This window comes from Cryptomeria japonica, chromosome 3, assembly GCF_030272615.1.
Source record: "Cryptomeria japonica chromosome 3, Sugi_1.0, whole genome shotgun sequence".
NCBI lineage: Eukaryota > Viridiplantae > Streptophyta > Pinopsida > Cupressales > Cupressaceae > Cryptomeria > Cryptomeria japonica.
In genome coordinates, this window is record NC_081407.1 from 370,692,130 (window position 1) to 370,719,805 (window position 27,676).

At 34.7% G+C, this 27,676-nt stretch overlaps 1 long non-coding RNA gene across 1 annotated transcript in view; it reads right to left on the minus strand.

Annotated features, from left to right (window-relative positions):
* Positions 1-1,760: 1,760 nt before the first annotated feature.
* Positions 1,761-27,676, minus strand: part of LOC131874504 (uncharacterized) — a 78,344-nt gene continuing 52,428 nt past the window's right edge. The window contains exons 2-3 of the long non-coding RNA XR_009371855.1: positions 24,292-24,359; positions 1,761-1,978 (exon numbers count right to left, since the gene is read on the minus strand). This is a non-coding gene — a long non-coding RNA (uncharacterized LOC131874504). The remainder of the gene's footprint in view (positions 1,979-24,291; positions 24,360-27,676) is intronic.

Below are 27,676 nucleotides of genomic sequence, written 5' to 3' on the forward strand. Positions count from 1 at the left end.
GTCCATCAACCTAACACCAACAAGGAGAGCTTGAGTTTCATTCATACAAGGGGCTATCCTAAAGACATCTTTCTAGATTGGAGGCCAAGACGACAACACAAGTCAATCAAACACCCAAGAATGAAGCTTCAACAAAAGAATATCATTCTCAACTGGCCTATACTCTTTCAAGCAGTAGCATGAATGAACAAAATGAAGAGGTAATTCACTGTATTTTAATTCTTGGAGTAGTATTGCAGTTTTTTGTGAAACACCTCTTCATTTTTCTTCTTTTCTCAATTGTTTATCAGCATGTAATAAATTCCAAATTAGGAAGAAAAGACAATTATTTTGAGAAACCAGTGAATGGTTTTGTGCGACCAAGTTTCTTTCTTGGTTAGCTTAGGGTAGAATAGGTTTCCTTTTAGTTTTCCCTTCCTCTAAGCGCCGATGCACATTTTTCAGTTTGTTTTCCAGTTTTTTAGTTTAATTGTTGTTGTTCAATGCTTCTAATAGCCGAGTAGAGGTCTGAACTGAGTTTTCCCAAGTCATATCAATGACTCCTATGCCCAATGGATATGCTAGGCCACTGGTATAATGTGTTTAGCGAGCAAACACCCCTGAGAGGTCGCCAAAATGTTACCTATTTTTGACTCCTATATCCCCTTCACGTGCCCTATGTTTTCTCATGAGATTTTAGGGAGGTTTAAAATGATTATTACAAAAATCAAAATGCCATTTTGATTTAAAGATGGGATTAATACAAATGAAGGGGATACATAGTCCTTTGTTCTTTTTATTTATATCCTATTTAAAAGGGCTTTCCAAAACCATCTTTCACGTATTATCAAGTCAAATAAAGCAATGCATGTGTTGGAGGGAATTTAGATTTCAAAGTAAAAAGGGTTTCAACGTGACTTTTGGTGAAAAATAGCAATGAAAGGTTTATCTTCCAAAAAACTAATGCTGCATTAATCTCAAACTCCATGTTGCCATGTTTAAGGAAGGTGAGTTTTGAGTCCTAAACGTGGAGTTAGGTCAAGCTACATGCTGGTGCTTTAGGTTTCTTTCCAATGCAACTTCATGCTCTGAGTTTCTAGTAGCTTTAAAAAAGAAATCATGCAATCTTCATCACTCCACCTACAGTTATTTGATCATCTTCAAAGTATTATTCAGTTTTCAAGGAGTAAAGTAGGCATGAGAAGGGGATCAAGATAAGGAAAATACGTGAGAGATGCATTAAGAGTAAAATAATGAAAGTGTGGACAGTGGAGAGGTCTCCCAAAACTGTTTGCCTTCCATCATGCAAGGGTACGTATGTGCCTATTCATTGTTAACTTCAGTTTTCATTACCTTTTGAAGTTGTCCAATAATAGTGCATTAGGGTGTTTGAACTGAAAGACTTTACACTGTCAATGGGCATGCAAGAAATGTTAATGGTAGTGCAGTCCTAACTTAGAATGGTGATTTGATTGAAGCCATTGACATGAAAGATCTTTTGTTCCCAACAAGACCCCGTATAATAAGGGTTTTCATCATGTGAGCATGTATTAACCTTGGTGGGCATGGTGATTACAAGATCAATCAACTTTGAAAGACAAAAATAATTTTGAAGTTCTATTGTTATTCCATATAACGAGGAAATCATAGCGCCAAAACAGTCTTTGGAATAGAAAGAGAAGAGATTGTTCAATCATAGCAGTGATATTAACAACAAAGGGTCAAAATTATTGAAGAATTCACTGTCAAAAGAAAGAATAGTAAGGAATTTATTTTGCAGGCTTCCAGAAGATTACACAATAGCCAAGACATAAGAGACAATATATAGTCATTCAAGGGGTAATCACAAAATAGAGAGAAGATAGCTCAAAGGACAAGTCAAAATGTGATTAAAGTCAATCAACATGCTGACATAGTCATCATAAACATCCATGTCTTGGGACAGTCAATGAGGTCAATACAATAATGAACAGTCCTGTTAAAGCATTCAAGTGCAGTCCTACAACAATAGAAAAGGAGCAACGATCATTTCTCTATTAATAGAGTAGCAATTCCAATCAAGATCAAAGAGTAGATTTACAACTCAATACTTTTCAAGAGCAGACCTATGAGAGAAAAGAATAAATATGTCATATAAAAGGCTGGCCTATTACAAAAACCAGTGTAATAAGGACATATCATTTTGGTTGCAATATGCTATCTACAGTGAACAAGCAGTTTCCTAATTAGGTTGATGCATTTCTTAGTAAAGAGGATAGATATTCATTTTCTTAAATATATATTTTCTTTGAAATTTAGACATTGGTTGAATTTCATCATTCAAATTGTTGAGCTACATCTTGTATATCAATTCAAAGTGTGATCACCAGCTCCTAGGATCATGCATCATCTAATGATTAAGTATCAATTCGCATTATCATGACAAGGTGGTATTTTAACTCATGCATCAAGGCCTTCAAAAGATGAGTTTTCAGAGCACATGCAACAATTACACATTAGTTTATGACCTCACATGGGTCGACCATTAGTCAAGACAACCTTTGAGACAGTTCACTTCCAGTTTCAGTCAGTTTGGACCCCCTTTTTTGCATGATTTTTGCTCAAATTCGACCCAAGGGCTATTTTCATGCAATATGGAGATATTTTCAAGAAAGAGACTTTCAGTTCCAGCTAAGCTCATGAATGAAGGAGAGTTCAAGTTCAGTTCATCTTCAGATATTTTGAAGCCTCTTCTTCTATAAATCTTCATTCTTTTCTTTTCTTTAGTGGTTCCTTTTTTTCTGCCTTTGCTTTTCAACTGGGCATGAAGATTGTAGCTTACAGAAGCATTCTCAACTGTAATATTCTTTTATTTTTCAATAGAAGCAGTAGTTTTTCCTTTTCAATACTTTGTGTATTGTGTTGAGCAATTGATTTGATGAAGTTTTTGTGATTCTTTTTAGAATCCTTTGATGTTGTCTCCTTTAAACAACATTAATGCAAGAAGATGCATAGTAATATAGGTTATAGATTGTGTTCAACTAGTATTAGTAGTTTGAAGTTGTGAGAATATTTTATTTTCCTTCAAGCAAGCTCTAAAATTAGCCCTTTTCTATGAAATATTGATGTATTGCATGCTTAGTTGAGCTATGATGAAAAAGATTTCTTTTATTAAAATGCATTGTGTTTCAATGTAGTTGAGTAGGCTTCTTAAAGTTTTGGTGCATCACCTCTTAGGATAGGTTCCCATTCAAGCAATTACCTATCCTTTTCCCCATCAAGTCAAGTATACAGGAGGTTCATCAAAGAGATCCAACTCACTCTAGAGGTCAATTTCCACCATAGGCAACCCACAAGACTGAAAATCTTCCAATGTTTCACAAGATTGTTGACCTTTCAGCTCAAGCATCACAGGTGCAATCTTGGGCATCATGGGTGCAATCTTGGTGACAATAGTCACAAGGCTAAGCCTTTAATCCATGCCTTCATATTCTTCAAACCCTAGCCAACCATTAAACATTACATCTTTGTAGTTGATTGTTTACATGAAAAGAAATAATAAATTGTAGACCTTCTCTTCCATTTTATCATCTTTTCACATTCACTTTTATCAAATCCTTGTGCTACCATTTTCTTAATCTTTCATCTTAATCCTAAAATTATATTGATGGTGTACTAAGAAACCACATTCTAAGAGTTGATAAATCACAAAGAGTGCATCAACTGGAGATATTGGATGCACTTCATTTCTACTCAAGGTAAAAGGTTACACTATTGCTTTGAATCTTTATAAATTCTTATATTTTTTTAATTTTCATGTATTCAATATACATAAAGCTCAATGGTTGGATTTCCAATTCAATTTATCTAAGGACAGATTTTTCTTCATATCATCATTTCAATTATATATTGTGTAGAGAATGATGCATTACAATCACAAAATGAAATTCAATCACAATACTAAAACTCCACTAAGATTGTTATATTTGTGCATATAACATTCATTCATGCATTTAATATATGAAGATAGAAAGATATTTACAAAGTGCCATTTTTATATTACTAACGATCACATATATTTTACAAAGTTTTTGAACGGTTGCTTTCAAAATGTTCTACAATAATTTGAGTAGTAAAAAAATCATATTTGATTAGTATATTGTATAATCAAATAATTGTGAATCACAATTTAAGAACTCTTGAATATTATATTGGTTGAGTAGGATGCATAAAACAAGTGGTGTTTAACACTTATATAGAATTTCTCTAAAGTTGAGTATAGAAAATGAGAGCATGATGATGTAGAAGTATGTATTAAAAGAGCTTAGCACAAAATTTTTTAGTACAAAGATAAATTGGTGTAGTCACGCTTAGGAGGGACCTCAATGAGATCTATCAGGACCGTGCAACAGGAGTAAACACAACAGAATAGAGACAAGATGATGGAGGCAATGCAGAACTGAATGAATTATTTCATGAAAACTGATCACAATCTGCTGGCAACAAGCGGGCTACAAGATTCGGCTCACTGGCTGGTTACAGACATACTCAATTACAGTCTCGGTCAAAACCGAACCACTTATCTTCAAGATAGATCTTCCATGTTCTCTCTCCTCTAGAATATCCTCTTCCTCCTTGAAATCTTCCTCCGGAAAACCTTCCACCTCTACCTCTTTGTCTTTGCTCTCGTCTTTTGTTCAACTTCTCTTCTTTTAGGGCATATTGGTAAGCTTCCTCAACACTCCGCAACTTAATCGAATTGAGTTCGTCTTGTATAGAAATCCGCAACCCATTCAAATATCTCGCAACTAGTTCAACCTTATCATCAACATGTTCGGATCTGATATTCAACTTGTAAAATGCTTCGATGTACTCCTTCACACTTGATTCCTTCTGCTTCAAGTTCTGTAACTTCCGAAACAGATTTATTTGGTAATCAGTTGGCATAAATTTTGATTTTAACTTGGCGACCATCCGCTCTTATGATTTGATCTTCTCTTTACCTCTTCTTTGCCTATCAACCTGCAAATGTTCCCACCAAAGAGATGCATGACCTTTCAACCTAGTACATGCATATTTCACCTTTCTTTCTTCTGCAGTATTCTGAAAATCAAAATACTTCTCCATCTTCGAGATCCAATCCATTAATTAATCGGAATCCAACTTGCCATCATACTCCAGTGGGGTAAAATGTGGTTTGGTATTTGCCCTACTCAAAACCCTCAAGAACCTTTCTTTATCTAGATCGATCGCCGATGGATTTGCTACTTGTTCTGTCGGTGCTTCTTCTTCCTAATCTTCGCTCACATCTTCAATATGTCAACCTCTTCTCTGGGCCTTTTCAACATCTTCCAACCGGACTGCAATTCCTCTCAACATTTCCATTACAGCAGAGTCTGCATTCCCATGCGCTCCACCATTCCTATTTCCTCTTCGCACCATCTTCATGCCAGTCCTCTGCAGCTACATGTCGGATCCACAATCCGCCACCCCACAACAAAAATCTTTAGGACAACACTCTCTGGAACGAAATCTCGTTCTAATACCACTTGGTGTTGTCACAGTGAGGAGGGACCTCAATTAGATCTATATGGACTGTGCAGCAAGAGTAAAACATAACGAAAGCAAGACAAGATGATGGAGGCAATTGATTATATCATGAAAAACTGTTTGCAATCTGTTGACAACATGCAGGCTACAAGATTCGAGTCACTGGCCAATTATAGACATACTCAATTACAGTCTCGATCAACATCGGACCACTTATCCAAAAGATAGATCTTCCCGGTTCTAAATATTGATTACTACAAGCTAAATTACATTGATTTATATGATCTAGAGGGATCCGTGTTGACCCAAGAAGAATTAAACAACGATGAACTTGAAGAAACATGTAAAACCACCAAGTCGGCCTCCGCCAATGAAAATCCTTAGGAAAATCCAAAGGATGAAGTGCGGACCAAAGGGAAGGTCGGCCATACACCAAGGAATGTTGGAAACAACAAATTGAAATTTCACAAGCTATGAAAATGATTTGCAAGATTCACCAAAGCCAAAATAGGTCCAAGTAGTTCCGGTGTTCTAAGCCAGGAAATTGTCCCAGATATTGGAATCGATAACTTGCCGAAAAAAGATCCAAACGTCCCGCGGACCAGGAATAAGGTAGATGATTATGTCCTTGATCAAAATCTAGCTCCGCAAGATCCGGTGAGCAAATGCAAGAAAAAGCAAAAATAAATGTCGGAACTGCAAAATAGAAAACAAACTGAAAAGAAATGTTTTTGGTTGATGCAAGATTGCCAAGAACCAGGGATGCTCTTGAATCATAAATCAAAGTTGACAAATGCAAAATTCAAAATTGAACAACGCGACTCTATAATGGGTCCAACTATTGAAAGTAAATATTAGTTTATATATTTTTTGGTTGGTATATGAAGCTAACATTGCAAATATAAAGATTGTTGTACATTGACAGGATCAAGCGCATACCACTCTTTTTTGATGTTTAAATATAGGTTCATGAACTATTCATACAAAGCAAATTAATTGGAATGAGTGTAATTCATGTCTATATTTTAGTTGGAATGAGTGTGATTCAAAAAAGTTGATGAGTAGTGTGCTAAAATTTTAAGCCCACTTGAGATGTATCAACTTTCAAAGCACCACAACTCACCAAGATGATCTCATCAATTGACTTTAACCATATTTCAAATCTAGTTCAATTAGGTATTATTATGCCAAGAGGCATATATCAGTTATATATGGATGCAATCAACCTTTATAGACAAAAACGTTTTTTGAATAAATTTGATGTGGATTTGACAGGTGAATGTTGGATGGTAGTGGTAGAATGGTTTTTGTTTTTTTCAAGGTTGGATGATGATACTGGAAGAGTAATATTCCCTGTTAAACGAACAGTCATAAGAATGAAGCACATTAGTGAAAAGGGGTGGAAGTGGAAGAGTCATGTGGTGCCTTTAATAGAATAATGATACACACAATTATTCTTCCTCCTATTCACAAAATTATTCTTGGGATGAGAGGGATTTTAGTAATACAAATTTCTTTTTTGGTTATAATGGAGGCTCTACATAGTATTCTTTAGGTCCAACAACAAGGATGGTATCTAGGGATTCATATATTATTCCACACTCTGCTCCTTTGATTCCTGCAAGGTGTCATTCTCATAAGGACAAGTAGCAAATCCACCAGATTTAATGGATGCAGATAATCTAAAAGTCATGTCCCCTCCCCTGGGTGCACAAGACTTTCCTTTCTATTCAAAGACTATACTCGGAGCTTTCTTTTTAACTGGAATGAAAACTAAGACATCTGGATCTACTCATGCAAGAAACTCTCCTTTTGATGTCAAATTGAAGGTTGTTCGATCTTTAGGAACAGTCTCTTCCCAATGAAAATCATGACCAAGTAAGGTTATCCAAAAATCAATCATCTAGTGAAATTTTTAAATGCAACACAAATAGTGATGCCAAAGTGTTAGAGTACTTTGTAATATACCAATGTTATAGCTTTGATTTTCCAAAAATGTTCATGACAAGAGGTCAATAACACTTTGGGGATGTGGCAGTATAGTACTTAAAATAAGGATTCTACACTACACTGGATTAAACATCAAGAATTATCCTCTTCCATAGACTAGGAATTATGATCAAGAATGGTGCACAATTTAAATTATGCACTAGAATTTTGCGAATATTGTCATTGTCAGATTTTTTTAGTTCCTGAGAATGATAGTAAGATATTTTGGAATGGGGTATAATTCTTGCTTACATCAATTTTTTTAATCAGAGTGTTTACTCTTGAAAGGAATGTGATTTATATTATGTAGAATAAGTGGTAACTGACATTCACATCATAAGTAACATAAGAGCATAACATCAAAACATGGTCAGAAAGATGTATCCTTTATTCTAGAACGTAATGTGTACAATCAATAATAATGTGTATGGTCAACAACCATCAACAACTACTCCGAAATAAATATCGTTACATTGCCAATTACTACTTAACAAAACATTTTTTATTTACTATGAAAAAACTACCGGCTACACATTTTTTTTCAAAAGCTCTAACAATTAAATATTGTCATGATTGCATTTTGTACTCTAGATCTAGGTGGGTTGGCTCTGATCTAAAAATAAATAAAAATTTCTAATAACAACTAGAAATTCATAATCACCAACTAAACTTCATTATAGTGTATAGATGTAACATAATGAAAGTCTCAAAGTTTAAGTCGATAGATATGCTTCTATACAATGTGCATTGCTACTATTCAATAGTATATTTTATAATGAAATCAAAATTGTAGTAGGTTGTAGTAAGAGCTTGATGCTTCTTAGAGCTCACTAAATTTTTTTATCCAACTACTTAGTTTGTCTTTTTTTAAATTAAGTTTCTAATGTTTTTCATTTGACGTCATTTTCAAGTTTATTAATTAATAACATTTTCAAATATCGATACCGTTATTCAAGGCTTTATACTGTTCCATATAATAAATCAAATTTAAGGTTATGATTAAAGTTAGGGTTAGGATATAAATATGGTTAGTGTTAAATTAGGGTTATAGTTAGGCTTAGGGTTCAAATGGAATTAGAATAATGGTTTGGGTTCAATTAGGATTAGGGTTCTAAGATAAAGTTTACACATTTTGAAATTTGATCTCTCAACATATTTTACATTGATTTTTTAAAATATACATATGTTAGTAGATGTATTATCTAATAAAAATTAAAGTTTTAACTTATTATGGTGGTATTTTTGTATTATTTGTTGAATTAATATCATTAATTACACAATTGAATGTAGGTCATGTTTATGCAATTGTTGTGGATGAAGGCAATGAAAAAGAAACATATTATTATTTGTGTCATTGTGTAGAGGTAAAAAAATGAAGATACCCTATAATAGAAGGAGAAAACATTGAGTATCCTATAGGATTAGTTTTTGTTACTCAAACATGGCATTTAAGGTACTCATTGAAGAAATTTGATGTGTGATTGTTCGAGGACTTTGACACAAATTATAGTACCCCTCCTTGATTGAACTTATTAGCCTCATATTTTATTATGGTTTACTTTCAGTGGATACATTACCATTATGTGGTATTCAAACTTATATGACATTATTTCATGCTCTATCTAGATATGGGATGCCCACTTTATTTATAGTATTTAAGTACTTGTGATTTGTGGTATTTTATGGATTATTGCTATGTACTGACACTTTACTTTATCTATGCAATGTGTAATTATATGTTGCGTGTCTGCGAGTGTATTGGATGCGAGGGGATAATTTTCCTTCACTCACTCCGCTGAGATGGGTAATGTCACGTTTCTCCTTCATCGGTGTGTGTGTCGTGTATTCTATAATTGTATATATGCATATGTGGTTCGATGATGCAGGACATTGTAGGTACAAGAACCGGGTAGGTACGAGGTATCGTTTCCACTTGGCTTCACAGGTTTGAGCGTGTCTTATTTGTCCGATGGGAGTGGAGGAGATCGTGGTTGACCCTAATTGTACCTCAGTTACACTTTTGTGAGTGTTGTCAGTCGGTCGTCCCTTTTGGTTTTGTTCAACCGTCGAGTCGATTTGTTTGACTTTATCAGAGTCTTTGTTTGGGTTTTCTCGGTTTGTGTGCCCTAGTTGATTAGATTAATTATTTGAGTTTATGGCGTCACTTTATAGTTAGCATATTTAATTTATGAATTATAATGTTTTAAGTGAGTATGAATTTAATTAATTAATTGAAGTGATTAAATGTAGTGGCAAATTGCATTATATTAGAAATATAATTTTATTTAAATTTAGTAGAAAATAAATTAATTGCATTTATTGTTCTCAAGATTTTTTTATTTTTTTTAAAAATTACTTTCCCTTATTAAGTTTGCAAATTTCATTATTTTAGAAATATAATTTTATTTAAACTTTAGTGGGAAAATAAATAAAATTAAATGCAATTATTGTTCTCTAGATTTTAAAAATATATTAGAAATAAATAAAATCAAGTTGATTTACTTTCCTTAAATAATTTTTTAGAAAGTTAATTAAATGGGAATGAGAAAAGAAAAATAAGAAGGAAAGTAATGATTTTTGGGAAATTGCAGTTTCATTTGTTTTTCTTGTGGAAATTAGAAAATAAAATAAAATCTTTTTTAGTTTTAAAAAAAGGGAATATTATTATTTTGAAGAGGAAAATATTTTCAACCTAAAAAAGTTTAGGTTAAATATATTTTTCAAAATTATTTTTGGGGGTTCACGGGAAAGGGGCAGTCGAAGAAATTTTAAAAAATTTCTTGGATGTATGTTGGAGAAATAAGGATCTGGAAGGAAGGAGTGCATGAGCTCTTCCTCGAAGATCTTCCAGGAAAGCTTTTGAAATTGGATATCTTCTACTTGGTTATTTATTTTTAATATTAGCTCAAATCTTTCCTGTCTCTGTAGTTTTCTGGCGTGTATTTGTAAAAGAAAAAATTACTAGAATATGGTTGTTTCCATTTCTGGTTGAGTCTTGATTTTATATGTGATTAAATGTTTTATTTGTTTCCTTTCTGTGTAATTATCTAGCTTTGATTTTGTGAAAATGTAGGAGGTTATGCTTTTTGCCAGGTTTACCCTCCTTTGCTTATCGAAGAAATTTTTGTAAAAGAGATGAGGTTTTGCCTCTCTGTTTTGTCACAGAGGTTGGATGTTTTTATGAGTTTCTTTTCCAGTAATTAATCTGTGTAATTTTAGTTTCTCTTTTAATTTTTTTATGCTGTGTTTTATTAGACTTTGTTGTCTCAGAGTGGAGATGTTGAGATTTTAAAATCTCTGTTGAAATTTCCCTTTTAAAAAAAAAAGAGTATTGAAATTTTATTCTCTGTGTAAAATTAAAATTTAATTTAATTTTTTTTTAAAAAAAAAAAAAAATCAAAGGGGAGGGGGTCGGTAGCTTGCTACCGTAGGGTACCAGGGCTACCTTACGAGTAGCATGCTACTGTAGGGTAGCAAAAGGCTACCAAGGCAAACAATAACTTCACCTCCCTGTTTTCGTGTGCTTCCAGTATATGTTAAGTTTCGAGTTTCGTGCCCAGTATAGTTTAATTAGGATTTTTATTATTTTTATGTTTAATATATATATATATATATATATATATATATATAATTTTTTTTAAACTTTGAGCATTTTATTAATTGAGTATTATTAATATTGTGCAAATAAATTTATGTTTTAATATATATATATATATATATATATATATATATATATATATATATATTCAAAAAAGCTTATATTTAGATTCGTTATTTAATCATGGTAATATGTTAAGGGGTCAATTTTTATGTGTTTAAATTTAGTCTTATTGAACAAATGACAACTCTGCTATTCTTATATCAATAAAGATGTATTTTCTATTTTTCTGAAATATCCGTATTTGCAAGTAATTAATGCTTTTTACTATTTTAAAAAGATTGTCTGTTATAGGATCTTTAGAATAAATGGTATTTTCTGGTAAAAGCATATTTCATTGTAAATCTGATTTCGAGTTGTTGTCATGTTGTAAAGGTTGTTTATACCCCTTGGTTAGGTGTTGTTGTGTAACCTTGTTGATGTGAGCCATTGTGTGTTTTATTCCAAATGGTCAATCCTGGGTTTATGATTTGTGTATCCTTCACCTGTAGTTTGTCAGGATTAGATATGGCTGTCAGTTTCGCCATAGAGTTCTCGTAGCTAGACCATTCCTATTAGTGTCCTATGAGAGAGAGTGGCTTTCGAGCGGGGGCCACACCCAAAGTGGATGGCAGGATAACCCCTCGAAAGTCAGTTAAGAAGTGATAACCTAATAATTGATTAGGGGGTGGGTAGCTGAAATATTTAATTAAGATAATGTGTCTCGCACATGGTTGAGTGTTTGTATAGGCTCAGGATGTGGTGAGAAGACCTGGAATGGCAAACCTACCACCTTGTCCTCACGAAGGGATTGGTAGGGTCCGCATAATGCTTAGATGGAGCCGGGGGTTCGAGAGAGGTTACTAGGATAACCCAGGATGGGGGTCGGGACCTATGGAGGCCTACCTAGCGTAACCACCTTAAACCATGTGATGACACTCTCTCCTTAGGGTCACTTGTGTTGTGAGTTGAGTCACATGGGTTTGTGGAGTCATGTTGTATTGTTGTACTTGGTTGTTTTGCTTGCTTGAGGGTCTTCTGCTATCTCCCAACACGGTGGGGTTGTTCCACATTGGGATCACATGGTCGGGTGGTAGTGCCACTTCCCATCGGATATCTTTGTTCATACCTTCATGCGAGGATCGGCTTCACTGGTGTTTCTTGGTTCGTGACTCATGTATCAGCTCTTGTTTGAGATTATTGTATATTTGAGACCATGTGGTCATTGTAACAGTAAACTATGTAACCTTTGCATTGTAACCTATGTATTTCATATGTATTATTGGAAGCCATATAATTATTGAATATTGTAATCTTAATTCAATGGAATGTATGTTATATCAGTTATCTTTCTTCTTATGTGTAAATGAATCATTGAAAATAAATATATTGTAACCCTTTTAATCTTTCAATATGGGATTCACTTTTATAAGAATGGTTTTATTAATTGCAATTGAATTTCCTAATTAGATGGATAATTGGATTAACCTTTTGTAGTTGTTTAGTTTCGAAGTAATCTTCGTTGGTAACCCTTTAGGATCATGTGTTAGACTTTTGTTGTGTTAATAAACGTGCAATGTTATAATTAATGCACTTAATCTTTTTTTTTATTTAAATATTTCACCTTTTAGTTGCCTAGATGTGTTGTTTCCCTATAGGGTTCCTGGTGGGGCATTACACAAATAAAAAAACTATTCATTATTCTAACTTTGTTGTGGCATCAAATTTTCAATCAATCAAATATGGGGGTAGAGCATTCAATAAGAGCTTGTGAAAAGTTTGTTAGTTTGAACACAAACCAATACTCGATAGCATAAAAAAGTAAAGTAGATCTATAAGGTTTATTGAATTGAATTAATGACATGACACAAAGGTTGTACAAAATTTGTAGTATATTTCTTTTTACATTTCATTTATTTGATTGTAGAATGCTAAGTACTTCTTAATCTAAGACTTTTATTTGACTATGCTATGCACTTAATTTATAACTCACTATCTAATTATAATATAATTTAGTTAGTTTAAAATTTACCTTTTATATGTGAGAAAAGTGATTCCACTAATGCTTCTCTCATCATTTAAATCATAGTAATATTTGCATCGTCCTTCTCTAATTATTATCTTTAGCAAATCAAAATTATCAAACAAATCATTAAACCCAAATTTCCTAGACTAGTAGTTGCATGGTTTGCATGCAATAAGGAGCCGATAGGCAAGGTATTTGGAATGAGGTATTCAATGCAATTCTAGAACTGTCTAGGCAAAAGTGTTTAAGTGGATATGTTAAGGGGAGAGGGTTTTGTTTTGTAAATTTTGAAGTGTTGGTGCACCAAACCGTGAGTGCACTTAATTTGCATGATTAAACGATGCAAAAAGCGTGGGATGATGTTTGTTCTGTATTATTGTCATTTTTTTTAGTTTGGTGTATGTTTTTGAAGCATTTCATTTGTTTTATTAAGGTGTTTCTCATTTTTTTGGCCAAGCAAATATGTTTAACGAGGCATTGTATTTTCTTTTGGTGGATTTTTTTTTTTGGTGTTGGAATGGAAGTGGAATATTAAATGCTTCCCGACAATACTAGTTGTATTGTATATTGTTTTATGACAACATAGATTTGAGGGATTTCTTGCAATGAATGCTATGTATAAGTATTTAGTGTAGGGAATTTGGAACAAAGTGTCAAATGCTCGGAGTATGGTACTATTATAGATAGTGAGAGCGTATTTTGTTATAGAAGAAAACCACAAATTCGGAAAAGTGAGGGGCAAAGTTGAACAGAAAAGCAATAGGGAATTAATAACTACAAATGTTTCTTTTTTTAGTTGGTATCAATGCAAGCAAATTGTTAATTTATGTGGGCAAAAAATTTTCATTGTCTTTTGTGGGGTGTTTTTTGTCATGTACATGTACTTTGTTTTGAGGCAAGTGTTTGCTATGAAGTGTGCGCTATTTAGAAATTTAGATAAGCGATTTTTTTGTGATATCTAGTTTGAAATAGTATTTTGAGTTAAGGCGATGTAATTTGGAAGGTTGCAACGCAAGGAAGGAAGAGGCATAAATTGGTTTGGTATTGGTGTGTCGAAGTATTTGACAATGGAATGAAGGGTAGCTATCGTTTATAACATAAGGTCATAGGCACACCTTTGATCAAGGTCTAGAAAATGAAGGATGCATTCTTTGCGTGGAAGTGGAAGTGGAGTTTAATATGTTAAAAAGGTATAGGTACATTAATGATATTTATGAAATGCAAAGGTAAAGTTTAAACTATGTGAGAATAAGGTGGACGATTGTAGTTTATGTTAGGTGGATTGAATTTTATGCAAGATAAATTCATAAACTTTGCAAAATAAAGACAAACATGGTGCAAGGGCACCCAAGAGATTTCATGCCTCCATGAGGCTAGTTGGAGTTTTTTTTCTTTTTCTTTCATGTTTTATGTCACGTTAAGGTTTAATAAGGTCTTATGGACAATTTGTAATGAGTTTGAACTCAATTGGTGAGTCATGTTGGCCATTGGTCCTATATGAGCAAATATTGTCATGATGATGTCAAAATGTAACAAATTGTCAAATGTTGAGGGTAATGTTGTAATTGGCCCATTTGGCCTCCTTAATCATGTATTTGGTGATTAGAAGTCGGTTAGGGTCGGTTCACAAATTTTTGTCAACAAAATGCAAAAGTTGCTTGACAACTTTGCACTTTGCATAAAGTAAAGTTGCAAGATTTGTAACCCAATGATCACCAACTTAAAGGTGGTTAGGGACCGTTGGGAATGGATGTAGACATGTTTAAAAAGCCTCCATGTGGTCGGGGCTTGGTTTTTGGTGAAGTTTGGAAGCAATACAAACAAGAGCAAATCTGATTTCCTACAAAACTTCTGATTTTTCCGTGTTTCAATGGTCTGTACGGTTTTTGTACAACAACATTATGCCTGGTGACCTGTATAGATGTGAAGAGTGGTGAATCTACTTCGCTCTGAAGTTTGTTTGATCATATTTCACAAAGGATTGAGGGAGTTATAAGCATTTTTCTGGAAGTTGTTCTAAAACCCTAGGTAGCAAGGGTTTGGTCACAAAGTCATGAAAATCTCCCCATGCCACCGTTGAAAATTGCCAAACCTGGTAGAATGGAGGCTCTATGTGTCCTTTCAATGTTCAAAATGGTTAGAGAGCGGGAGATCAAGTCTAGTGCAAGTTTGAGGAAGCCTTAAACTGACATTTCTATGTGAGAGGCTTAGAAATAGGGGCAAATTGAAGAAATGTGTAGGCCTGATGCAAACCAGAGAGTTTGGGCACCCAAAACCTATTGATTTGTTGGCTTGGTGATGAACTACATCTGTTAGATCTATTGGTTGAGAATTTGAGTGCAATTGTGGGGTAGCCACTTTGCAAAATAAGGCTAATTGAGCCTCTAAAACCCTTACCAGTCAATTTTTGGTCAGTATGTTCCAAAACACCATAGGGTCAATTACAAGTATGTTGTACAACTCCCAAATGCATGTCTAAATCTGTCCTTTTGTATCAGAGGTCAAGGATCAAAGAGTTAAGTGCCAAAAACCCGAATTGGAGGGCTACTAGGACTAGGTGTGCATTGTGAAGGGAATGCAATTGGTCCTTAACAAGGGCAGTTGCAGAGTGTTTTATTGTGGTGTTTGGTGTCCTCCAATGCCTTAAAGGCCATAAAATCAATTGTCTAGTTGATGTTTTGTGTGGTCCATAAAAGTTGCATTTGTAGCCATGAATGGTTGTCACCAAGTTGCGAAGGTGAATCAGGTAAGGGATCTTCCTTTGTGAATCCTTTCCATTGTCAAGTTGTTTGTGTTTATGTCTAGTTTGCATCTACACCCTCACCTCTGCATCAAAATATGAGTTAGTTTTTTGTGCGTGGAATTATTAATGTGTGCAAACAATATAGCAATATGCATTATTAGTATTAGCTAGTTGTGTTGAATCTTCAATCCAAGCTAAGACAATCATAAGCTTAGTTAGTTGTTTGACAATTGACTGCACAAAGTTTTTGTATATCGGTAGACAATATTATATTAGTTATAAAGAAATGAGAAAACAACGAAAATATGCATCATTAGTAGTTAGAGAACAAGGTGAGGGTTGTAATTTATGTTAGGGGGGTTTAAATTTATTCAAGGTAAATTAGAAAAGTTTGCAAAGTAAAGACAAATATGAGTCACTTATGTGCGTGGAATTAATCCATGGAAACAATATAAAAATATGTGATATTTGTACGAGTTAGTTGTGTTGAACATTTGATCCAAGCGAAGATAATTGAAAGTTTGGGTTTATTTGTTTGGAAATTGAGTGCAAAATGATTATTTGAATTGTTAAATAGTATTGTTTGACTTTTAAAGAAATGACAAAAGGACATAAATACGCAACATTAAGAGTTTGTTTCTTCTAAATTACAAGTAATAGAAAAGAAATATAATCGATATGATAAAATGTGATTAGTAGAAGCAAAGTAGTGAAAGGTGGTTATCAAATAACATTGTGGACAGTTTAATGCATCATACAAATAAGTTATATATACTTGCAATATTTAAGGAAAAAATAAATTAGGTCAACAACATAGGAAAATGAATCATATAAATTCATTGTGTAGATTGTTTTTGTACATAGTAAAAGCGAAAAGTAGGAAAGGGAAGTTGCACAACTATGTGAATCTTGAAATTTGCACATAGATCTGAAAGATAAACAACCTTTAAGTTTTGAATACGTGAAGGAAAGAGGTATATTATTGTTGGCAATTTGGAGGAATTTATTATGTGTTGCAATGATGTTTGTCATTGATGTCAACACTAGCTGCTTTGGATGTTTACCGGTATTCGGTTGGTCCCGGTAGGATGATTGGTTTCTGGTTGATAAGATCATGTTGATCCGGTATACTCCGGTATGCTTTGGTCTGTGGAACTGGTTTGGATTGGTTATTCATGTGTTCGTGATGTGTATCACATTCAGTTGGTTCGAGATTTGATGATCCAGAAGCTATCACTTGTTCTAGTAAGCCTTTTGGTTACTGGTAAGGGTTTTACTGGCAGAGATTTGTTGAAGATCTTTTGATATTATGCATAAGTGGTGTTGGTGTGGCTTCTAGTAGGGATTCAGGATGGTGATCGTGTTCCAGCCTTGACTGATTGTGATAATTGCTTTAGCGTGTGTGTACCTATTTTGGGTCTGGTGTTATTCTACTAGGTTATGGACCGGTTTATGTAACGTGTGGGTTGATGCTCCCGATGCGTTACTAGTTGGATTCATTGATTGGATTATGTTGTTTCGGTCTTAGGTCAACTTGGTTGATCATTAGATTGTGGGTTTAAGTTATGAATTCATTGTATTATCTTTTAGGTGGCCAACCTAATTGTTTAGGTCCCGGGTTGATATAAATATGATGTGAGATCTCTTTGTAGATTAGGAGATCATGGTATAATGTAATAATCATTCATGCAGAGGATTTGGTCGATCATAGGTAATCGAGTGAGGTTTATGCAAGAGGTTTAAGGCCTCTGGTATTGAGCTTAACCAGAACTGTACTCAGGCATGGGAGATGGTATACTTTAGTTCAATCTTCATTCCGGATTGTTGTCCAATGTTTTTTGTAGTCAGTGAGACTCCTTTTGTGATGAGCAGTGTGCTCTAGGCTGTTGGCCTTCCTGCATGTGCAAACCCCTTATTGTAATATTTATTCATCTGATCAGTGGAATAGATATTGTGGGTCTCCAATCCCACCACGGTTTTTCCTCTTTGAGGTTTTCCACATAGAAATCTATGGTGTTATGGTGTTCATCTTTGTGATTGCATTGTTGCTTATTGTTATATGCTTTTATGTTTACTGGTTGCTAAGTTGTTGTATTAATAAGGTTAAATTTCTCCATTCTAGGAGAACACTGATTCACCCCCCTCCCCACCTCCCCTCCCCTCTCAATGTTCTTGGATCCCAACAATTGGTATCAGAGCTTGGTGCCTCAGAGTAAGTTTAACAGCTTAAGGAAGATCCAGTATCCGAAATCTATGCAGATAAGTTTAAGGAAGGAACTTCAAGTAGCACTTGAAGACTATGATGCTGAAATATTGAGGAACAGGAAGATGCAAGATGAGTTGAGATCTACGAAGAAATTCATTCTTATCCTATAGGAGAGGTTGTCATCTGTTCAAGCTAAAAGGAGGGAACTTTTACAAAATCATGATGATGAAGAGAAGGATGCCCTTGAGGAACAATGGCAGAAGCTAAGTCAGGAGAATATTGTCATAAAGAATGAAATGCAAGCCCTAACTATGAGGATGTCCAAGGAGATTAAAGACCGGAAGAAAAATGAAGAAAATCTTGCTATATCTCTGAAAGACAGATCTGAGGAATGCAATAGGTTGGCGCATGAGAATGATGTGTTGAGAACTGAATTGGTGCAATCACGGAACAATGGGCAAAAATTGGAAAGAACGGTAACAATCCTAAGAGGAGATCCGGATGCTGCAAATGAATACATAGATAAGTTCAAGGTTAGTTCTGCTAAGCTTGATGAATTATTGAAGGATCAAAGGGACACTAGAGACACTAGAGGTCTTGGATTTGAGCATGTAGAAAGCTCTGGTACTGCAAATCAGGATAACACATTCAGTCAAAAGGTCAACTGGAATCAGAGGTCACCAGTGCACATAAATTTAATGGTAGATGATTTGTGTGCAATATATTTGGTCATATGGCTAGGCATTGTAGAAATAAAGCAAATCAGATTAATAATGCAGTTCTCAGTCAGTGTTCAAATTGTAAGAAGTATGGTCATAGGACAAAAGATTGTAGAATGAATGTGAAATGTCATGCATGTGGAAAGTTTGGACATATGGCTAATCAATGCAGGTCAAGGAATGGTCAAGGTTACAGTAAGGCAATTCAGAAGAACAATGTCACTTGTTATGCATGCAACAAAGTAGGACATATTGCTAAATTTTGCAGAAGCAAGAACCTACCGGCAGGAAGTGATAAATCTAATGAGAAGGGAAAGCAGCGGGTTGATGACATTCAAAAGGAGCATGAGAAGAAGTGGGTTATGAAGTTTGAGGCTCAACCGACAGAATCAATTGCCCCAGATGTTCATTTGGCTGAAGGATATACCTCGGTTACTCAACCGACAGAGCAGAATGTTCCTGCACCGACAAGAAACTCATTCGATAACTAAGGCATTCGCCTTAGGGGGAGGCAAATTGATGACAAAACTTGCATTCCCCCTGGTAGTGGTCTGAAAGCCTGTTTCAGATCTTTGGAAGTCAGTTTGAAGGTTAACTGAAAAAAGATTTGTTGGATCTTGGATCTAGTTTGGTTTACCGGTAAGTCACTTTATGAGTTATGGTTTGGTCATACATCTACAATTAAGTATTTCAGAATCTTTGGTAGTAAATGTTGTATCAAGAGAGGTGATTTAATTGGAAGTTTGATCCTAGATGTAATGAAGAAATATTTCTTGGTCACTCTAATAAAAGCAAAGCATATAGATGTTATAACAAAAGATTGCAGAAAATTGTGGAGAGCACTAATGTCAAGGTGGACAAGCTGAATAGAAGTCAAATCAGAATTTATGAGCAAGAACCGACAATGGAAATGGTCTTAACTGAACCGGTAACACCTATATCGGAACAGAATGCAAAACCAGTTACTCTGGCAGTATCAAAAAATTCAACAGTAACTGAAGATCAAGGAAGAGGAACCGAAAGTCAGAAGATTCCTAGGTATGTCAGACTGAATCATTCAGAAGATCAGATAATTGGACAAGAAGAAGGTTGGCAATTGATGAGGTATGCTTAATTTCTTTAATTGTATCGGCATCAGTTATTGAAACTTGTAAGGATGAATGTTGGATGAAAGCTATGGAAGAGGAATTGGATCAGTTAGAAAAGGACAACACATGGACTTGGATGTTATTGGAACTAGGCTTGATTGGTTTGCAATGAATATTCTCAAAAGGAAGGAATTGATTATGTTGAATCCTTGCTCTGGTAGCTAGGATTTTCAGATATTTTCAAGGATTTTCTGGTATCGTTTTTGTTTTATGATGACTTTACACTTTGAGCATGTTCAGATGCGGATTGGGCTAGAGATATAGGTAACCGGATAGGCTCATCCGGTGAAGCTTTCTTTCTTGGAAAGAAACTTATTTCATAGATCAGCAAAATCAGTCATGTACTTCTTTATCTACTATTGAAGCTAAGTATGTTGCTACTGCTACTAATTGTACACAGGTTCTATGGATGAAGCATATGTTGAAGGATATAAAGTTGGATTGTAATGTACCGGTAGTTATTCATATCAAAGAATCCGGTAATTCTATCAAGTAAAGTTTTATGAAGGAGTAGGTGGAAGCAAATGAAGTCTGATTGGTTTGAGGAATCATTTGAGCATTTGAGAGACAAGTTGAGGTTTTCTGCCCCTCCAATAGAGACCTGAGTGATGCTGATTGACATCAACCGGATATGCATTATCAGAGCTATCATTCATTCTAGATTGATGTGTTGGTGCTACTACTCAGAGGGAGTAGTCAACCATATGGTTCAGAGGATTTATGATTTTTCTTTGATGTTTATGTCAAATTTATGTCATTGATGTCAAAGGGGGAGAGATATTCATGTGAAAAACTTAAGGCGTTATATACATTAGGGGGAGAGATACTTATGTGTAAAACAAAGCTTAATAGAGATCTCAATCTAAGGGGGAGATTATTGGCACAAGGAGGAGAAACAAAATTTCAAATTGGTTGTATCCCATTGCGGGAGTTTGGTTCAGGTCTATGGATGGTTAATTGGTACATAGGTATTTGGTTCAGAACCTCATTGTCATATCATCTTGGTGAGATTGTTGGTTGTCTTCCATTGGGGGAGACTTGTTTGGTATTTCTTGGCACTTGGAAGTTTTTCACATCTAGCGTTGCCATCAATGCCGAAGGGGGAGATTGTGGGCAATTTGGAGGAATTGATTAGGTGTTGCAATGATGTTTGTCATTGATGTCAACACTAGCTACTTTGGCTGTTTACCAGTATTTGGTTGGTCCCAGTAGGATGATTGGTTTCTGGTTGATAAGATCATGTGGATCCGGTATAATTTGGTTTGTGAAATTGGTTTGGATTGGTTATTCATGTGTTCCTGATGTGTATCACATTCAGTTGGTTTGGGATTTGATGATCCGGAAGCTATCAGTTGTTCTAGTAAGCCTTTTGGTTACCGGTAAGGGTTTTACCGACAGAGTTTTGTTGAAGATCTTTTGATATTATGCATAAGTGGTGTTGGTGCGGCTTCTAGTAGGGATTCAGGATCCTGATGGTGATTGTGTTCGAGCCTTGACTGATTGGGATCATTGCTTTAGCAAGTGTGGACCTATGTTGGGTCAGGTGTTATTCTACTAGGTTATGGATCGGTTTATGTAATGTGTGGGTTGATGCTCCTGATGCGTTACCGGTTGGATTCATTAGATTGCGGGTTTACGTTATGAATTCATTGTATTATCTTTTAGGTGGTCGACCTAATTGTTTAGGTCCCGAGTTGATATAAATATGATGTAAGATCTCTTTGTTAGGAGATCATGGTATAATGTAATTATCATTCATGCAAAGGATTTGGCCGATCATAGGTGATCAAGTTGGGTTTATGCAATAGGTTTAAGGCCTTTGTTATTGAGCTTAACCAGAACTGTACTCAAGCATGGGAGATGCTATACTTGCAGTTCAATCTTCATTGCGGATTGTTGTCCAATGTTTTTTGTAGTAAGTGAGACTCATTTTGTGATGAGCAGTGTGCTCTAGGCTATTGGCCTTCCTGCACGTGCAGGGCCCATATTGTAATATTTATTCATCTAATCAATGGAGAGATATTGTGGGTCTCCAATCCCACCGTGGTTTTTCCTCTTTGAGGTTTTCCACGTATAAATCTATGGTATTATGGTGTGAACATCTTTGTGGTTGCATTGTTGCTTATTGTTATATGCTTTTATGTTTACCGGTTGCTGAGTTGTTGTATTAATAAGGTTAATTTTCTCCATTCCAGTAGAACATTGATTCAACCCCCCCCCCACCCCCCCTCTCAATGTTCTTGGATCCCAACAATTGTATCTTCTTTTAAAATTTATGTACAACTGTACGATTGATTTGGGCCACCATAGTAATTATGAATTACATAAGCCATAGAGAAATTCTTTTGAAGAACTTCAGTTGCAATAAACTCGAGACTCACTTCAAGGAATGTAACCTAAGAAGAGTTGCCAAATTTGCAATGCCTATGTTTGCAAAGACAAAGTGTAAGTTTTCCTTTTCAATAATGAGAGAAGCAAATGAAGTGTTTTTTAAAAAGGGCATAAAGTAGAACTTACCAAAAGAGCAATCATTAGTAGGATGGAAGAAACAAATGTGGCAGACACATTGATCATAGTGGTATTTGGTTGCAATGGTTGAGTAACTGGACTTGAGCATATGGAGAAAAGATAGTGTGTAAGGTCTCAAATAAATGGAATTCACAATAAAAAGAAAGGACAAAAGCAAGCAAAAAATGGTTGGTACTTGTTTGTTGTTGCGCGACATCAATAAGAGGAGAAAGTGAAGGAAGGTCGAGAAGCAATGTCATCTCCAATTTTTGCAAAAGGCAATATCAACAATCAAGGAGAGAGAATGATCAGTTCAAAGGGAAATGCAATTTTTATGTAGAAATAACTTGGCAACAATCGAGAGTTGCACTGTTTGGAAAGAATAAATCTGAATGGAGACCGAATTTCCACAATGGAATGATTTGATAGGGGTGGAGAATATCTGGAGGATGCATTGGATGAAGATGGTGTGTACCCCTAATTGAGTGAAGGCAATGTATGAGTTCTTTGGTCGAGACATGGAATCGGTATTACATGGTATTGTAGTGACAAAGTGCAAACGTTAGTTATGATTGAATAGACAGGAAAAAAGATTAACTGTGCTTGATTGAAAGAAATGAAAAGAAACAGGCAAGAGAAAATATAAAGAAACTGCAACAACGCATAGGAAAAGCTTCTATGCAAAACAAAAGGATTGAAAAATGGTGTACCTTCGTTTTAGGTAAGGGGCAATTGAAATGTAATATGTGTGAGAATGAAAGAATGAAATGTATGGTTACAGTGGGTGAGCGTTGCAAAAGTAAAGAACCTTTAGAGGTGAGTAGCCTGAAAAGTGAAAAAAAAACGTTAAATTGAAAAACATACAACAATGCTATAAATTAATGTTAGAAAGACAATAATTAATTTACTAGTGGATGAGCTTGATGTCGATCGATTTGTGTGTTGTAGGTGCGAACAATGGTTGGATGGTCACCTGCTTTTATATGCAACGAGCTGGAAAATAAATCAATTGGAATTGTATATCGCAAACATTTGAACTGGAGAAACATTGAAAGAAAGAAAAGTTGAATATCTACAAAACTCATAGGTGCAGGAATGATGTGAAATGGCCAGCAACAGTGCAAAGTAAAGTTTATAGAAAACATTTTGCTGCATTGGATGGTTAAAGTGGCGAGGAAAAAGCAAACAAAGGAAAGATATTGGCAAGTTGAACAACAAAGTTGCCAAAGTCAAAGTTTTGTAGTATGAGCAATACATAATTTTAAAAAACAAACTCATTGTACACAAATAAATGTTTGCGTAAATTTGTACCTTGCTTGCACATAGACTATACTTGAAATGATGAATGTACATGATGCAAAGGGGAGAATGCATGACTATGTTCGATGTGTGGCTAGAAGGTAAAAAAATATGTTAAATTTAATGCTAAAGGAAAGTTCCATAGATTAATTGCTTAGATATAACAATTCATTCACATGTGGTAGACCATGTTATTCACTTGGTTGTGCACTGTGAAGATTAACAATGGCCAAAGATTATTTTCGAGTTGTAAGTTGTTGTGGATAGGAAAGGTATCAATAGAAACAACATAACATAGAAGAAAGAAGTTAAGAATGTGCTTAAATGCATAGTGACTTGCTTAAAAAAGGAACCATATAATGGATGGATATGCACTTGCAACAAAAGTTTAAGAAAAAATGAAAAAGCAATTGATTTTTTTTTTTGAAAAGTGGAAAGGTTGTTTGAAAAGGAACAAGCTAAAATAATAAGAGGAGTCTGGAAGTAAAACAATGATATCTGTACATACATTGGCCAGTGTACCTTGTGCGCATAATCCATGTTTGAAAGTTGCCAAATTGTTTGATGAGCTAGCATCTGCATTCAATGTGTAACATAAAAGGATTAGAATAAATGTGCAAGGTGGAAAACCTCAGAGATGCAGATAATCTGAGAGGATGTGCAATTGGGAGATATTACCATGTATAGCAGGAAGAAATTACAAGAGGACAAATCGGAGATGCAGAACTTGCAGTTGTAGGAGCAATTCCAGATAAGAGGTGAAAGCAACCATCAAAACATTGAACAATGACAATGAAAGGCAAATAAGTGAAAAATGTTTTGTTGTGTATTGACTGTGAGAAATATGTAAATATATGGCATTGTAGTGAAAAATCTAATCAAAGTCAAGATTAATATAATCTAGGAAAGCTGGAGAGAATATGAATGTATGTAGGCAAAATTTTATTTGAATTCCGACAAAAAGGATAATAAACTTTGATTTTGTGAAATAAAGTATGTGTCATGTTTTGTTGTTCAGTAACTGTATATTATAAACATTATACATAAGTACAATAATCAGGTGGTCAAGTATTATGTAGAAACCATAGTTTCTAAGTGTCATAAATATTAGACAGTTTAACAAACATAACGTCTTGAATAGTCATTTTGTTTTTCAAGACTTTAAAACAAAAAAAAGATCTCTACGAGTGATGAACCAACAGAGGCAAGTAAGTCGCAAAGCACGATGAAGTAGACTATCCTACGAGCAGATGGAAACAATAGGTATATTATAATTCGTTTGGAAATGTGACTATGAATGGACTTTGTATCCATATATATGTGAAGAAGTAACTCAAGAAAATGTGTTTTGATTTACCTGTCATCTAGAAAGGAAAGATATGGACCTAGAAATAACTTTTACCATGGTTTTCAAACACATAGACATCGTGTTCTTTCAATTTGTTTTCATAAACAAATTTTCTCCAACCTGTAGAGAAGATTGGTGTCATGTTATCAATAATACATTTGACATTCCAGGACCAGCCATCAGGTGTTGAGGGTGCTTTGTGTTTGGTGATGAGGGAGGCGTAGCGCATGTGATGATTGTATTGGAAATTTTTGCAACCAGACGATTAAAAAAGAACCAAACGACAACAGACGTAAATACATGGTTAAAAGAGGCGGATAAAGCAACTACAGAAATGTGAGCTTTGCCTATTGAAATGAGGCATGTTTACATAAATTGAAACGCGGTGGAAGAAACAATATTTGACTTCTTACCACAAGGAAAGGGCCACCGATATTCCATCGCTTTATAACCATTGCAGTGAAAGGTTTCTCTGAAATAAAGCGAGCAACAACTACGGGTATTTTGCGTGCTAAGTTGACCAAGAGACAATGGAAAACAAGGAAAAAGCAGTTAGCTACAAATTTCAAATGAAAAATGGCAAAGCTAGTAAGAAAAGCACAATCCTTATTTTTTCCAGAAAGGAGACGAGAAGCTATACTAACCACGAGTAGAACAATGTTGGATGCATTTTATTTTTGTTGATGTTGTCAGATGCATCGACATCGCCATGGTTGTAAACAAAGATCGCAAGGCGAATTCTTGTAACGTAGATACATTTTGGGGGTGGATGGGTGTGGTGGTAATCAACAGGGAAGTTTTTTTGACAGCCATCTCTACCAAAGATGATAACTTTGAAATACGAATGTTGTATATATTTGAAAAGAAGGAAGTCGCCATGCTCTAGGTTTTGGTCAATTACAAATTGATGCCATCCATGGTCAAAGTGAGCTTTGTTTTTAGTGGCAACAAGGAGAACATCCCATTCATTGTCTGTCAGTCCTTGCAATATGACATATGTATTGAATACATCAAATATAACAAGTACAAATGTTGGTGGGATTCTTTGGAAAGGCAAAGCCAGTAAGTCACAAAATGCAGCTACAAATGTCATTAATGAGTTGCACATGAGGGCTATTTGTTAAAGGAGTACAAATTTTACCAATTTCTCGAAGTTGGCTTCTAGGATAACCTTGAAAAGAGATGGAAAGCTCCCATGTTTCACGGAACAGTTATAGGTGCAAGTTGTACATGGGGGCATTGCCATCTATGCATGTTCTTTTATCTTAGATGAACTGACAATATGTTAAATATTTGTGTATCTAATTGAGCTATATAGTTGTGCACAGATGTATGTATACATTTCAATTAATAACAACACATTGCAAATAGGCATTCATGAGCGCATGTAGACAATCATTAGTTCAAGCAAGATCAAAACAAAGACAAAGTACAATTAGAAAACAATGATAAATATTTGTGTATCTAATTGAGTTATATAGTTGTGCATAGACATACATACATTTCAATTAATAACAACACATTGCAAATAAAAATTCATTAGCACATGTAGACAATCATTGGTTCAAGGCAGATCAAAACAAAGACAAAGTACAATTCAAAAACAACAATAGACATAGAAAGAAAGTACAATCAAAATACAATGATACACATGTCCATATACTTGTTCATGGCAATAGATGTTCGAAAGTCTGACCATAAGTGGGAAAAGATCTTGTGTATAGCATATAGAGATGACAATGCATATTAGTAAATGTCTATACATATTGAAATAACTATAAATGAACCATCAACTATGAAGAGACATCAAAACAAAAATGTAGGTCCATCTTTTCATAGAAAACATTCAAATATAAGAAACAAATGGTGAATACAAAGCAGAAAAATGAACGTTACCAGAGACGTTATCATGAATCTATTGAATGTTGGGACCGCAATAAAGATAGATAGGTGCCTTTAAGAGTAGTTATTGTCGGTTGTCAACATGTATGCAACTGTGGATTTTTTGAAATGCAACGCATACACATACATGTGTGACTAGATATGTAAATAGATAGACATGGTTATTGCTTGCAATTCAATTCGTTTATCTCTATTGCTCTGGCAATTAATTAGATCAGGGTTGTCATTGTTTGTGCTCTCATTCTGTGTCCTCATTACAAAATGTGGGTTGGAAAGGTTATATGTATACAGGCATAGACATACACAACCAAAAAGGATGTATGTATACAAGAATGCATTGATTTGGGAGAATGCTTATTTCTTTTCGTGGACACATACATGCATGCAAACATATACATATGTATGTGCATATCTAGACATATAGCCCAAAAGGCACTAAGCATACAAATTAGAACATATTTCTCTACTTCTCTCAATAGAGTTAAGATGTATATGATGAGTGCACTATAGCTCGTTGCAATGATATTGAGCAGTTGTTACTAAAAGTTCCACTAGTCGGAACGAAGTTCACAATTAATTTTTGGTTTACATTGTCTACATTTTTTTATATATTTATATATATATATGTGCAAGCATATAGGAG